Below are 12,073 nucleotides of genomic sequence, written 5' to 3'. Positions count from 1 at the left end.
ATTTTGTTTCCTAAAGGCAGAGTACAAAGGGACGCTGCAATGCTAAAAGCAGCTGTATATCCTCTTTGTCACAAACATTCCACTGGAGGAGAGTCATGGTGAGGAAGACATGTACATGTGATACTGCGGCGGCTGCCGAGTAACAACCTGTGAAGAGTCGCTGCCATGGGGCACAGAAGCAGGAGGATCCTGCTCCATGGGGTCCACTGAAGCATCAGCTTGCTTGTGTGATCGGTCTGTGGAGTCCAACACTGAAAAATGGTTGGTGGTGCACACCAGCGACACAGAGAAGAGCTGGGCTAAGGTACACTTGGCGACACTGTCAAAGAGATTCTTCGAGTTGGTGTAGGAGAAAACTCTTTGCCTTTGGTGGACTTCTTTGAGCTTTTCTGCTTAATGGAAAACTCGGGTGCTGTTTGACTGGAAGAATGTGGGAAGTCTTCAAGGAAATGCTCCTTCTGTCCTACCGGTTCTGTAGCTGGTAGCTTCGGCCCTTGAGGTGAGAGTTTGATGGCTCGTTGCACAGCTGGACAGGGGAATGGCGGTGCTACCTTGACACTGGGCGATTTCACAATCTCAGAGCTGAACTGGAGGTCGCATGTCCGCGTGGCCATGTCCTTCATGGAGCGAGAGGTAGCAAGAACAGGACTGAGGGTGCCAGATGGGAGAACGCAGAGTTTGCGACTAGCCAATAACTTGCATGCGATTGGGTAAGTTACTTATCCTTTACCCAGATGTCCTGGACATCCCGCTCATCATGGCCGCCATTGCAGTTGATACAGCAGGTAGAAGGAGGCGGACAATTGCCCTTGTGCACATCCCTACCAAAGGTTACAAATTTGGCTGGGTGTCGACAAGACATTCTAGTGTGGTTGAAATGATGACACTGGTAGCAGTGCATCAGCTTCTGAATGTACAACTGGACTGTGATAATTTCATAGCCTGCTTTGATCTTGGACCTCCACTCTATCGAAGTGGGCACTAAGTGTGGGTGGGCACTAAGGACGAATCTATCACTTTCATTACCCAGTGGATGGCAATGGTGCCGTGATCAGAGAGGTAAGACTGGATTTTGGGCTTGGTCAGACTGTCAAGGAGCCTAGTGTAAATAACACCATGGGAAGAATTCAAAGTTCTAGGGCCTCGACACGAACAGGGTAGCCATGGAGAAGCGAGGAAGCAAGCAGTTGTACTTGAGAATCAGAAGAAGTCTCTAAAAACAAAATGTAATTCTGTAAAAGGAAGCAGGATTTCAAGGGCCAGCAATTGCATCAACACCTTTCTGAATAATAAATGGATTCACCGTGGTGAAGGACTGACCATCTTCAGTACATGAGACCATGAGGAACCGTGATGCAGCGGGAAGGGTCTTTGAATCATTAGCCTCATTACGTTTACGTTTCGTAATATTGTTTGGGAAGATGATTGACTCATTGCAAGAAAAATCCCCCACGATTGCCACACATCTCCGATGGCATGCTCCTTCCAACTGGGGGGCCCCTTCACAAGGCAGCACACCCACCTTATGTGATTGTTTACACCTCAGGTCACACCTCCTGGCAGAGGGACCAACTGGCAATTGGGAAGGTTGCAGTTCAGGCAATCACCCCTCCCGGGGCCTGGCCTATACCATGGGGTACATGCAAACCCTACCTGTCGATGCGGGCCTGGGAATTACACGTTACCCAGTCACCTGTTACGCGTGAGACACGTGGGGTGGCCTTCAGGAGCGCACAGGGAGGAAGAAGAAAAAGAGGAACCTCAAACGCCGAAGCGGAGGAACAAGAGGAGAAGGGAAACAAAGAAAGGAAAAAGGGACAAAAAAAATAGTGAGACTGTTCGTATGTTAGTGACAGAAAATGCAGATCATTCCCAATAACGATCCAGACATGTTCCTCAAGGGAGAGGAAAAAGAATAGCAAGAGAATAGACATGCAGCACGGAAGGTAAAAATTTTGCAAAGGCTGGGACCTCATGCTAGCCAAGCATGAACCCGCCAAAGAGTGGCAGGCTCCCTGGGGTGGGGGAGTTGAAATGTGATATACCCTTTGAGATGACATCTGGCAATCATGAGCAATTTCACACACTTTCAATTGGTGATCCTCCATGACCATTTTGTGCACTTTTGCAATGATTTCTTGAGTGACACATCTTGGCCGACCACTGCGCGGATCGTCATCTAAACTCTCCTGACCAAATTTAAATTCATTTGCTCACATGGCAACAGTTGAATATGAAGGAGCAAAGTCCCCCAGTGTATTCTGGAAATCGGCATGAATGTTCTTTGCTTTCATACCTTTCATTCCGAAGTACTTAATCACTGCTCGAATCTCAATTTTTTTCATTTTCGCAAACCACTACGTGGGAACAACAACAGAGACATGTCACCGCCACAGCCCTCTTCCAAGAGCACTGACGTGGCACATGTTTACAGGCAACAGTCCAATGAATATCACGTGAACAACTCGTTGCGCTAGCACTGACCTCTCATGGTGATTCCGAGAACTTTTCAAACCACCCTCTTATACAGGGTGAACATTAATAAAAACAATAAACTGCAGGGATGGATTCCTGACTGGGAATGGAGGAAAAAAGATACAATATACATGCATCCAGAAACACATAGGTTGGCATAATAGGTGGCACTGACGAATGAAAGTTCCTCTGACCACATGCCAGGTATTCCTTGTGTTGCAGGCTGGGTGATTGACGCAGCATGCTGTAAGGAGGAGGATGGTCAGGTATTCATGTTGGGAATAAGCCGAGATAGTGTTTGTTTGTGTACGGCCAATCAGTTGAAAACAGTCGAGAGGCAGCATGGCTTTACCAAAACGAATACCATCATAGACACCAGCCACATCACACAACATTTCACCCTTTTTGTGCATTCGTGTGATCATGGATAATTTCAGACAGACGAATGTGCAGGTAGGCAGCAGACTGTGCGTACTACAGATCTGGAGGATTGGGTTCTTTAAGATACTGAGACGAACCCTAAAACAGGCTCCAGGCAAGTGGCCCACCATCATGGTGTAAGCCACAGTACGATTATGTTAATCCATCATGACAACCACTACTATCCCTATCGCCTGCAGCAAGTGTAAGGATTATCAGCACTGGATTTCAGTCTATGGGAAGGATTTCATCAATGGTTTTTCACCAGACCATCACAATTATGGGATTAGTGTCATCAGTCATCTTTACTGACAAAGCAACCTTTACCGGAATGGCCATTACCAATCTGCAGAGTCATCATTTGTAGGCCACAAAAAATCCTCAAGGAATGGTTAAGGTGTCTGATCAGCATTGGTTCAGCATCTGTGTGTGAGCAGGGATTCTTGGTGACCACATACTTGGACTGTTTATTACTTCACAACACCTTGATGGAGGAGTGTACCTGGACTTTCCACAGAGTCTGGGCTGCCTGAGAATATGCCTCTGGCAATATGATAGGTTTTGTGATTTCTGCACGACAGAGTACCACCCCACTTATACATTACAGTGCACTGACACTTCAACGAAGGCTTCCCTGGACATTAGATAGGACACAGAGACCCTGTATCATGGTCTGCAACATTACCAGACTTAAACTCCCAGAATTTTTATCTCAGGCATGATCTGAAGAGCGTTGTGTATGCTGAACAAGTTCCTGATGTGTAGATCCTTCAACAGCATGTTCAGGATGCCTGTAATACTATTCTGAGAGAGGCCAGAACATGCAAAAGTGTGCGGGAATCCATGATGTGATATGTGAATGCATGCACTGTATCCCATGAAGGCCACTTTGAACACCTGCTGTGGTGTGGATGCGATGCAGCTCTGTACTATCTTTCGAGACGATTTGTTGTCATTGCCCACCCATACTGTCAATTTCCAGACAAATGTTCATAGGACCTTTTTTCCTCCATTTCCAGTCAGGAATCTTTCCTTGCAGTTTTTAGTTTTTCACGTGTGTGTGTGTGTGTGTGTGTGTGTGTGTGTGTTCTCTCTCAGACTTGTACGAAAGAACAGAGTTTTTGATTCTGAAACTATTATGAATTAAAACACGAAGGACTTTCAGACATCAGATGCAAGTGGGCATTAAGTCAATGAGGAAAGTTGAAAATTGTGCCAGACTGGGATTCAAATCCAGGTCTCCAGCTTACTAGGCAGATGCTCTGACCACCTATAACTAGGGAAAGATGCCAATGAACTCTTCAGTGCAGATGCACACCGGACTCAATCTCTTATGGGAATTGGTGAAATACCGCGAGTAATGAGGATAATCAGCAATGGGCGCTACATTCGTAGTGTGTGGTTAACTTGATAATTTGGATCTGACGGGAGGTGTGCTACGGCAGTCTGTGCAGTTGCAATAATCACTACATCTGAGTGGCTCAGTGGTCAGAGCATTTGCCTAGTAAGCAGGAGACCCAGGTTTGAATCCTGGTCCAGCACAAATTTTCAACTTTTCCCATTGATTTCAATCAATGCCCGCTAGCGCCAATGTCCGTAATTCCTTTGTGTCTTCTCTAATTCTTTGGTATTTTGTTAGAACAATGTTAAGCACAGTTACTGTTAAGGTTAATTTAAGCTACTTATGTTCAGCACTTACCTGCCTTATTTTATCCATTATTGTTTCGTATTTTATTATAATAATGTCCAACACGCCCAGTGCTTGCCAAACTTGCTTTATTCATGGATGTTTGCGTTTAATTCTGTTCATATGAGCATGTGCAAGTTGTAGGTTATCCATTATTTAATACCTTATTTACTGAATCCAGGAGCAAACCCAGAAAGGGCATCATTGTATACCTCAGGTGGCCTGGTGACAGTCACCAAACTATTTTGGAAGTTTGTCATACCCCTATGGAAAAGGTATCTGTTCGGGTAAGACAGCTGGGCTGCTGTTTCTAGTATATCCACATTACTTTTTAGCCGTTTACCTGTGTAATAACTGTCTTATGATTTGTTTATTTGCTGTTTCTGTCCAGCAGGCTTAGCTCATTCTGCCTGCATATTTGGTCGGTGTGGTGTGCGTACTATAAGACCTTCGGTACACACACCATCAGATTATTTGACTTGTCGCTCTAACGAAGTAGGCGAGTGTCAGCAATATGTCTTGTGGTCTTATCGTGGCGTGTTTATCTTCTGCCGTTAGGTCAGATGATAGAAATGCCACTTGCACGCTTAGAGTAGCAGATTGATGTTGACCAACTTTAAACAGAACTTGATTAATTTTCACACACATTTATTAAAACAATAAAAATTATAGACACTACGTAACTTGATTCTGGATGCTGTTTACAATTGACAATCTGAAGTTCCTTTGGTCTTGGTACGTTAATCTTATTCTCACATATCTCTGATACTTGACAAAGTGTCTATTCATTTATCTTCATGGCTATGTACAGGAATATGGTAATCTTATTAGGCGCAGACTGAAACTTGACTATAGACTGGTACAGACAAATGCAGACTGTCTAATCGGAGGTCTGTACACTTGTTATAATACCTCGTGTGTTCAGGTATCACTGCGCGAGTGTGATCCGCGAGGAGAAAAGGTTATACATTAGCAGCAATCTCATTGGCTGCGTGACATATTAATATGCGGATCGGTGGAAGCAGAATTTGGTCCGTCTCTAAGACAGCGCCATCTGGTAGTGCGGAGACGGACGAGCGCTGCGCCTGCGCTGTTGTGCTTAGCGGGGCGCGCTTTAGTGGGAAAGTTGTGTACGCGCTGACTACGCGGAACTATGTACACAACAGTCGGATACTGCTATTGTTTGTTTATCTGTTGCCCTGTAGATTAAGCATCTTCCTTGCTCTGTATTTCCACTGTACATGATTTCTTTTAAACTCCACTTAAGTAAATAGAAACAGAGGCACCCTTATTGTACATTGAGCCTCATGTTTTGACTGGCCATTGTGCTGTATAGCTCACACTGTTTATAAGCCTAATGAACTGTCTACATGTGGAGGCTTGTTCAGATGTAAGCTTTACTTTAGAAGTACCACACTTTGCTGTACGTGGATCATTTTTGAACCATTGTAGGAAACCATCGTTCTATTGATATTTGGATGGTGTTTTGGGTGTCGACATGTTAACAATATGTTCAGGTAGACTCTAAAGTGTAATCACAGGATAATTTGGCCTCTAAAATGACTAGTACACAGTCAAAAATAAATTTTCAGATTTTTTTTTTATTATTTTCAATTTTACTGAGGAAATTCCTTCGTCTTTCATCAAACATCATTAAAACAAGTTTGTAAAACAGTGTTACAAGAACTTTTTAAAAAAGAAGATTGAAACACAGTCAAAACATACTGTTTGTATTTTTACTAACAATATTTTTACTTTTACAGACAAATAATGTAAGTACCGAGTATTTGTAAAAAATTGTAATATACAGCATGTGACTAAAATGCTCTGTATGTGTTTACTTGCTTATTGCATCAAATAACAAAAATGTAAGAACAAACAATTTCACTCCAGAATTATAAACATTTGGAAATATTTAGGTACAAAGAAGTGGGCAGAATTGTCAAAGCAGGGATGAGCACACAGTTCAGAAATTTGAGAAGAGTTTTGGCTTGGCAGCTTTTGCACACATACTTGTTCCACTTGAAATAGATGCATGATGTTTTATTCCCTATTTGTTCTTTGCAGGGAATCTGAGTTCGATGACAGTATCTATTTCCAGGTTGGCCAGTGCCAGTACCAAGTGTGTGCAAGGGGAGTTTGGCTACTCAGTGCAGTTTGTAGGGGCCAGCAAGTTCATCGGCTTCTCTGAGGATAAAGTCTCACCATGAGATCTTCTTAGAGGTAACTAACTTACAAACTGTGTGGGAATTAATCATGGCAAGGTCAGTAATGTTGTGAAACCCATGCACAGGCCATCAGTGGGTGCCAGCTCTGGCACTGTGGAGTCTAGTCATTCGGTCAACTATACCCACTCCACCCTTAAAAACATCAGTTTCTTGAAGTTTCTTCTCAATATTCTCACTGACCTGACATCCAATGTTCACATTACCTAGGTATATCCTTGGTACACTGTGAGAAGATTGTCACCCAACCTGTACAAGTGTGTTGCGTACAATGCATTGTCTTCACTTTGTGCCATAGGAGGGACCTCTCCTCGTGATTTCTTGAGTGCCAACTAAACATGTTCCTTTTTGTTTCAGCTCATCTGCCAGTTTCACGGAGGTGAAGAAGTTGTCACTTATGATGTTACGACCTTGGCTGAGGAATGGTTGTGCCAACTACATACGGTAAGCATATGGCGACCATCGAGGCACGCCTGGAAACTATATAGTCTGAAAACTAGTGTTATTGATATCAAATTGCGTTAAATTGCATACGGGTCAAAAAGGACTCGCATGACACTTCTAGTGTTAAGATCCCTCAAAATAATTTCTAACAGATTTCTTGTATCGAGAAGGTGTATACCTTTACCAGTTGCAAAGCTTGGTTGCCTGACTGCCACCTGGTAATTCATTTATCTTGTATCTGTCTTAAATGCTATTGAAGTTTCGTGTAGTGAAATTCTGTGCACTTAAGACTGGTCAGTCTTGACAAAAACTGATCATGGCCAAGGCATCATTTTCCTTAATGGAATTTGTATGTAAAATTATATTACTTTAAATAGCTGTGCCATGGTAGAAATTTATCACTGGGTCTTAAGACCTTTGTGCAATTGTTAAGTATAGTAATTTCCTTGATATGTTGATGTTCTTGACCTGTAACTGTTTGTTAATGAGCAACAACACAAGGCAATTAATCATTTGGTTGCACCTACTATTTCGAATTATTTTGGTGATCTATTTTGGCCTGCCAATGTGGGACAATCTTAGTTTTTTTTAATTATCATCTTGCTCCACTTAAAGGGTTATATTTATTCATGTATTTCCTTGTTGTAAAGAGTTTGTAACTGATAATAACATGCTGTTCACATACACTTTATTTGCCCACCTGGTTAGCTGTGCAGTCTAGCGCACTGCTTTCTGAGTGGGAAGGCATGCCAGTCCCCGGCACAAATCTACCCGGCGGATGAGTGTTGAGGTCTGGTGTGGCGGCCAGTCTGTGGATGGTTTTTAAGGCGATTTTCCATCTGCCTCGGAGACTGCAGACTGGTTACTCTTATTGCGTCTCAGTTACACTATGTCAGCAATTGCTACGCAAACACTGTCTCCACATACACCATAATTACTCTAACACACAAACATTTGGGGTTACACTCATCTGGTGTGAGATGTTCCTGGGGTTGGGGGGGGGGGGGGGGCGGAGATCCACTGGGGATAGAACCACACAATAACTCTGTGTTTGGTGTGAGGCGGCGGTGGGGTGAGTGGACTGCTGTAGCCTGTTGTGGGGTTGTGAACCACTGAGGGCTACGGCGGGGACAAAGCCTCTCCGTCGTTTCTAGGTCCCCAGTTCAATACAATACTATACTTTATTCTGTGGTCCCAGTATCTGACGACTCCCCAACCAGCTCCTTAACCATCAGTGGTAGTAGAGGAAGGTTATGCTTGATTGGTGTGATTCTGAAACTGTGTAGTGGTAGAATAGAATAATTTTGCTATGTTTTTTGATTTAGGTGTTTCATAATACAATCAAGAAGTCATGGATCGAAGAGGGATGCTGGGCATTTCCTATGTTACTAAGGTCCAACTCCAATATGAGTTGGTTATCCATGGCAAGGAAACATAGGGCAGGAGAGATGAGACAGTGTTTGCAGGGTGCACTTAGCTGCTGTCTTATTATTACACCGAGCTCTGTGGGTGTGGTAAGTGAAGCCTGTTCAGTTTGTGGCAGCCTCCTTGCTGGCCTGCAAGCCAACACTGAGTAGTTGCACGGTACTGTCCCCAACCATGCTCGGGTTTTCAGAATCAATGCTCAGTTCAGTGCAAAATCTCACCATAATAAATACTGATCCTAATCAGAGGGCCGCAATTGAAGAATTTTGCAAGAAAGTTGCCCATTTGGAGCTCTAGAGTAGTTTGTTCAATTGGCATGACAATGTGGGCCAAGATGAGGGTTCTGTTCATGGGCAGAATGATCAGCAACAGCAGAAGGGTGGAAATTATTGCACAAATTACCCAACCCACAGGTCTGTGGTGAAGCGAATCACCAGTTTATCTATTTCTATTGACACTAATGAACAAGTGGTAGACTTATTGTGGTCAACTGTGCACTTGCAAGACTTAGTGGCCATCTAGCACATGGCCAAGTCAATAATTTTGCAAGTTATCTACCTCCTGACTCATGGGACGCTAAGTAGAACTGTTTGCAAAGGGGTCTTGGTGTTGGTGCAGGGTGTATATGGGGACAAGGAAAAAATTCCCGGATTTCTCCTGGATATCTCGTTTAAAAAATATGCTTTTTCCCGGGCGAAAATACAGTTTTTGTGCCAGGTGGCAGTAGGTTATCCGTAGATTTTCCCTCGGAACTGTAAAACTTATCAATCCTTTGAATGGTGAACATTTTATACAATCGCGTAGAACTTCCCGGGGGGGAAAAAAAAAAAGAAAAGACGGGGGAGAGAAGTTTTGGAGAGACTTTTCATTTGCAGCAACATATACGCTGCATATTTTCGTATTACTAAAGTATAAATTTGAATTGCACCAAACACAGCGCGTTAGTTTCCGGAGCATTGAAACCGAGGTTGCGATGTCCTTTTGTAAGCCAGTCATATCTCAAGCCACGAGATCTGGTCAGCCGATCACAGCAGCTATTCAGAGCATAGGACACGTGTTATAGTCAGCCAATAGCAAGATCACTGGTTACGTAGCGCGAACACACGAAGAGGAAAAGTTAACGGTTTACATTAATGTACACAGTACCGTATATCTACAAGAAAAGCTAAGCTTTCACATGTACGGTAATATTGATCTTTTTTGCGTGTGTTATATTTTAAGATACATCACACAAATGTGCCAGTAAATTTAAAATTATGACATAAATGTCTGGACTCTAAATTCTTGCAAGTGGCTTGTCCTCAAACTGTTCAGTTTCTAACGGTCTGTGATTTAGAAATCCATCCCACTTTCTCACACGTAACATAATTCACCTTGCGTAAATAGAAATTTAATTTGAAAGTAATGCTTTTCTAACGACGGTTCGCAATACTATCCGGAGACTTTTAGGTTCGATTTACCAGTTGCCAGAGAGCGCCAGAAAACAGGCATTATTGTGCAACTGCAGTGGTGTAGGAAGCCCGCATGTTCGTGTGTATAAAGCACTAAGAGAGCTTACATTACACCATAAAAGAAACAGAGCATGAGAGGATACTCCAAAGTGCATCGGAGCTTCGTAAATCACACTAAAATGCATAGTTCGGCTTGAAGTGCAAATTGGCACTTTTTCCAGATTCACAATGAAGTAAGTACCATCTGATATTAAGCTTTTCATTGTGGTTTTTGGGATGTAAATTTTCTTGGAGTACCACTCCTCTAAAATCTCATTTTTGGTTATTATCGCATAATGCCATACAAGGCAGAAGATGATAATGTGCACTTGAAATTCAGCGAACAGTTGGAACTAACCAATACTGTAGAAAGAAACACTTCGTTTCAAATAAAATGACTGCCTCAGCCAAAAGAATAATGAAGCCAAATTTATTTAGCAAACTTGCAAAAATAACTTCATTGTTCTGCAAGGCGATTAATGCTTGAATGCTACCAACTTGGAAATAAAATAAAATCAGAAAACTGAAACTAATAATATATTTTTGCCCTCCGTAATTATGTGAATGTATTTTAATTCACTTGATAGCTCCCGGCCACAGAAATCCGTTTTGTTTTCATTTGACATGGGAGCTGTACACGAAGAGAAACAGTGAAATCACTTAACGTAAACACGGGTCACGTGGAGACTATCCCACTCCCCACAACAACTCTGACAACTCTGTGCGCGCGAATCTGGCAGCTAGGGAGCGCGAGAAAAAATTTTCTCGTTTGCATCTGGCTGCTTGCTGCTACTGTCGATAAGGCTAACAGCCAAACTTCAAGTAGCGGGAAATGGTACTGCTTATACGCGAGTCAACTGCGCATGCGCAACAGCCCGCTGGCAACTGGTCAAACGAACCTAATGTGAACAGTTGTGACGTCATGCTCATAGCAAGCAGTTTATTGTTACGAAGAATTACATAGTCTTCGACCTACGGCCTTTGACATATTTTAGCTATTTGCAAACGCTTGTGCGTGCACGGTGTTTTGTTGTTGTAAATTGTTCATTTCCTTTGCCATTAAAGCTTTATTTTTTTTCCTCTCGTTTATATTTTATTGCTGCAGTATCATTCTCCAGTAGCAGGATACAGTAACATTCTTTGCTAGAGAATCAATTCTTAAAAGTAAAAATTACTAAAATTTAACTGAAAACTAAACAACGAAAAATTCCCGGGTTTTTCCCGGATGAAAAAGTTCCCGGGTTTTTCCCGGTTGTCCCGGGTCGTATACATCCTGTGGTGAAACATTAAGTGCATTCTGACAAAGGTTGTTAAAGGAAAATTCGTGTACTCTTAATCGTAATGACCTATTGAGTTGATACTATTATTGGACGTGAGGACATAATGAAATTTTGGTGTGGTATATCCAAGATATTCACATCATGATGACGGCTTTGTGCAGCTGAATTAGCTGCTGTTAATAACATTTTGGAAGGGATGAATCCAGAGGACAGGTCACAGACTTTATTTTCTAATAAGCCCCAAACCTTCGAGTTTGATAGGTTGGTGTCTGTCTTCAAAAATCCCCACTTGACTGATGAAAGGCGTGCTCTGGTACCGACTATGCACCTCTAGAACGCAGGAGCAAAGATTAGCCATTCGGTATGAACAACTTAATGTTAAATCTAAATCTAATGAGGGGGCATATTTTTCGTGCAACTGAGTTGGACACTTGGTGCGGGGCGACCCAGTAGTATGAGAAAATTAGAGTTGATGCTATTCAGGCGCAGGCCATAGTTTATCTCTACATGCATTGATAAAATGTTGTGGTGAGGTCACGTCTCTCACACAGTCTGACTTGCCATTTGTGTGTACTATTGTGAACTATGAACTGGTTCCAATGTTGCTAGATTCTGGTCGTGAAGTGT

At 42.7% G+C, this 12,073-nt stretch overlaps 1 non-coding gene across 1 annotated transcript; it reads left to right on the top strand.

Annotated features, from left to right (window-relative positions):
• The first annotated feature begins 4,368 nt into the window (after window positions 1–4,368).
• Trnat-agu (transfer RNA threonine (anticodon AGU)) lies at window positions 4,369–4,439 on the top strand. Its single transcript has one exon. It is a non-coding gene; the product is annotated as a tRNA-Thr (tRNA).
• Window positions 4,440–12,073: the final 7,634 nt, after the last annotated feature.

Source organism: Schistocerca cancellata, chromosome 6 (assembly GCF_023864275.1).
Source record: "Schistocerca cancellata isolate TAMUIC-IGC-003103 chromosome 6, iqSchCanc2.1, whole genome shotgun sequence".
Taxonomy (NCBI): Eukaryota; Metazoa; Arthropoda; class Insecta; order Orthoptera; family Acrididae; genus Schistocerca; species Schistocerca cancellata.
This window is presented reverse-complemented; position numbering and strand designations above follow the sequence as displayed.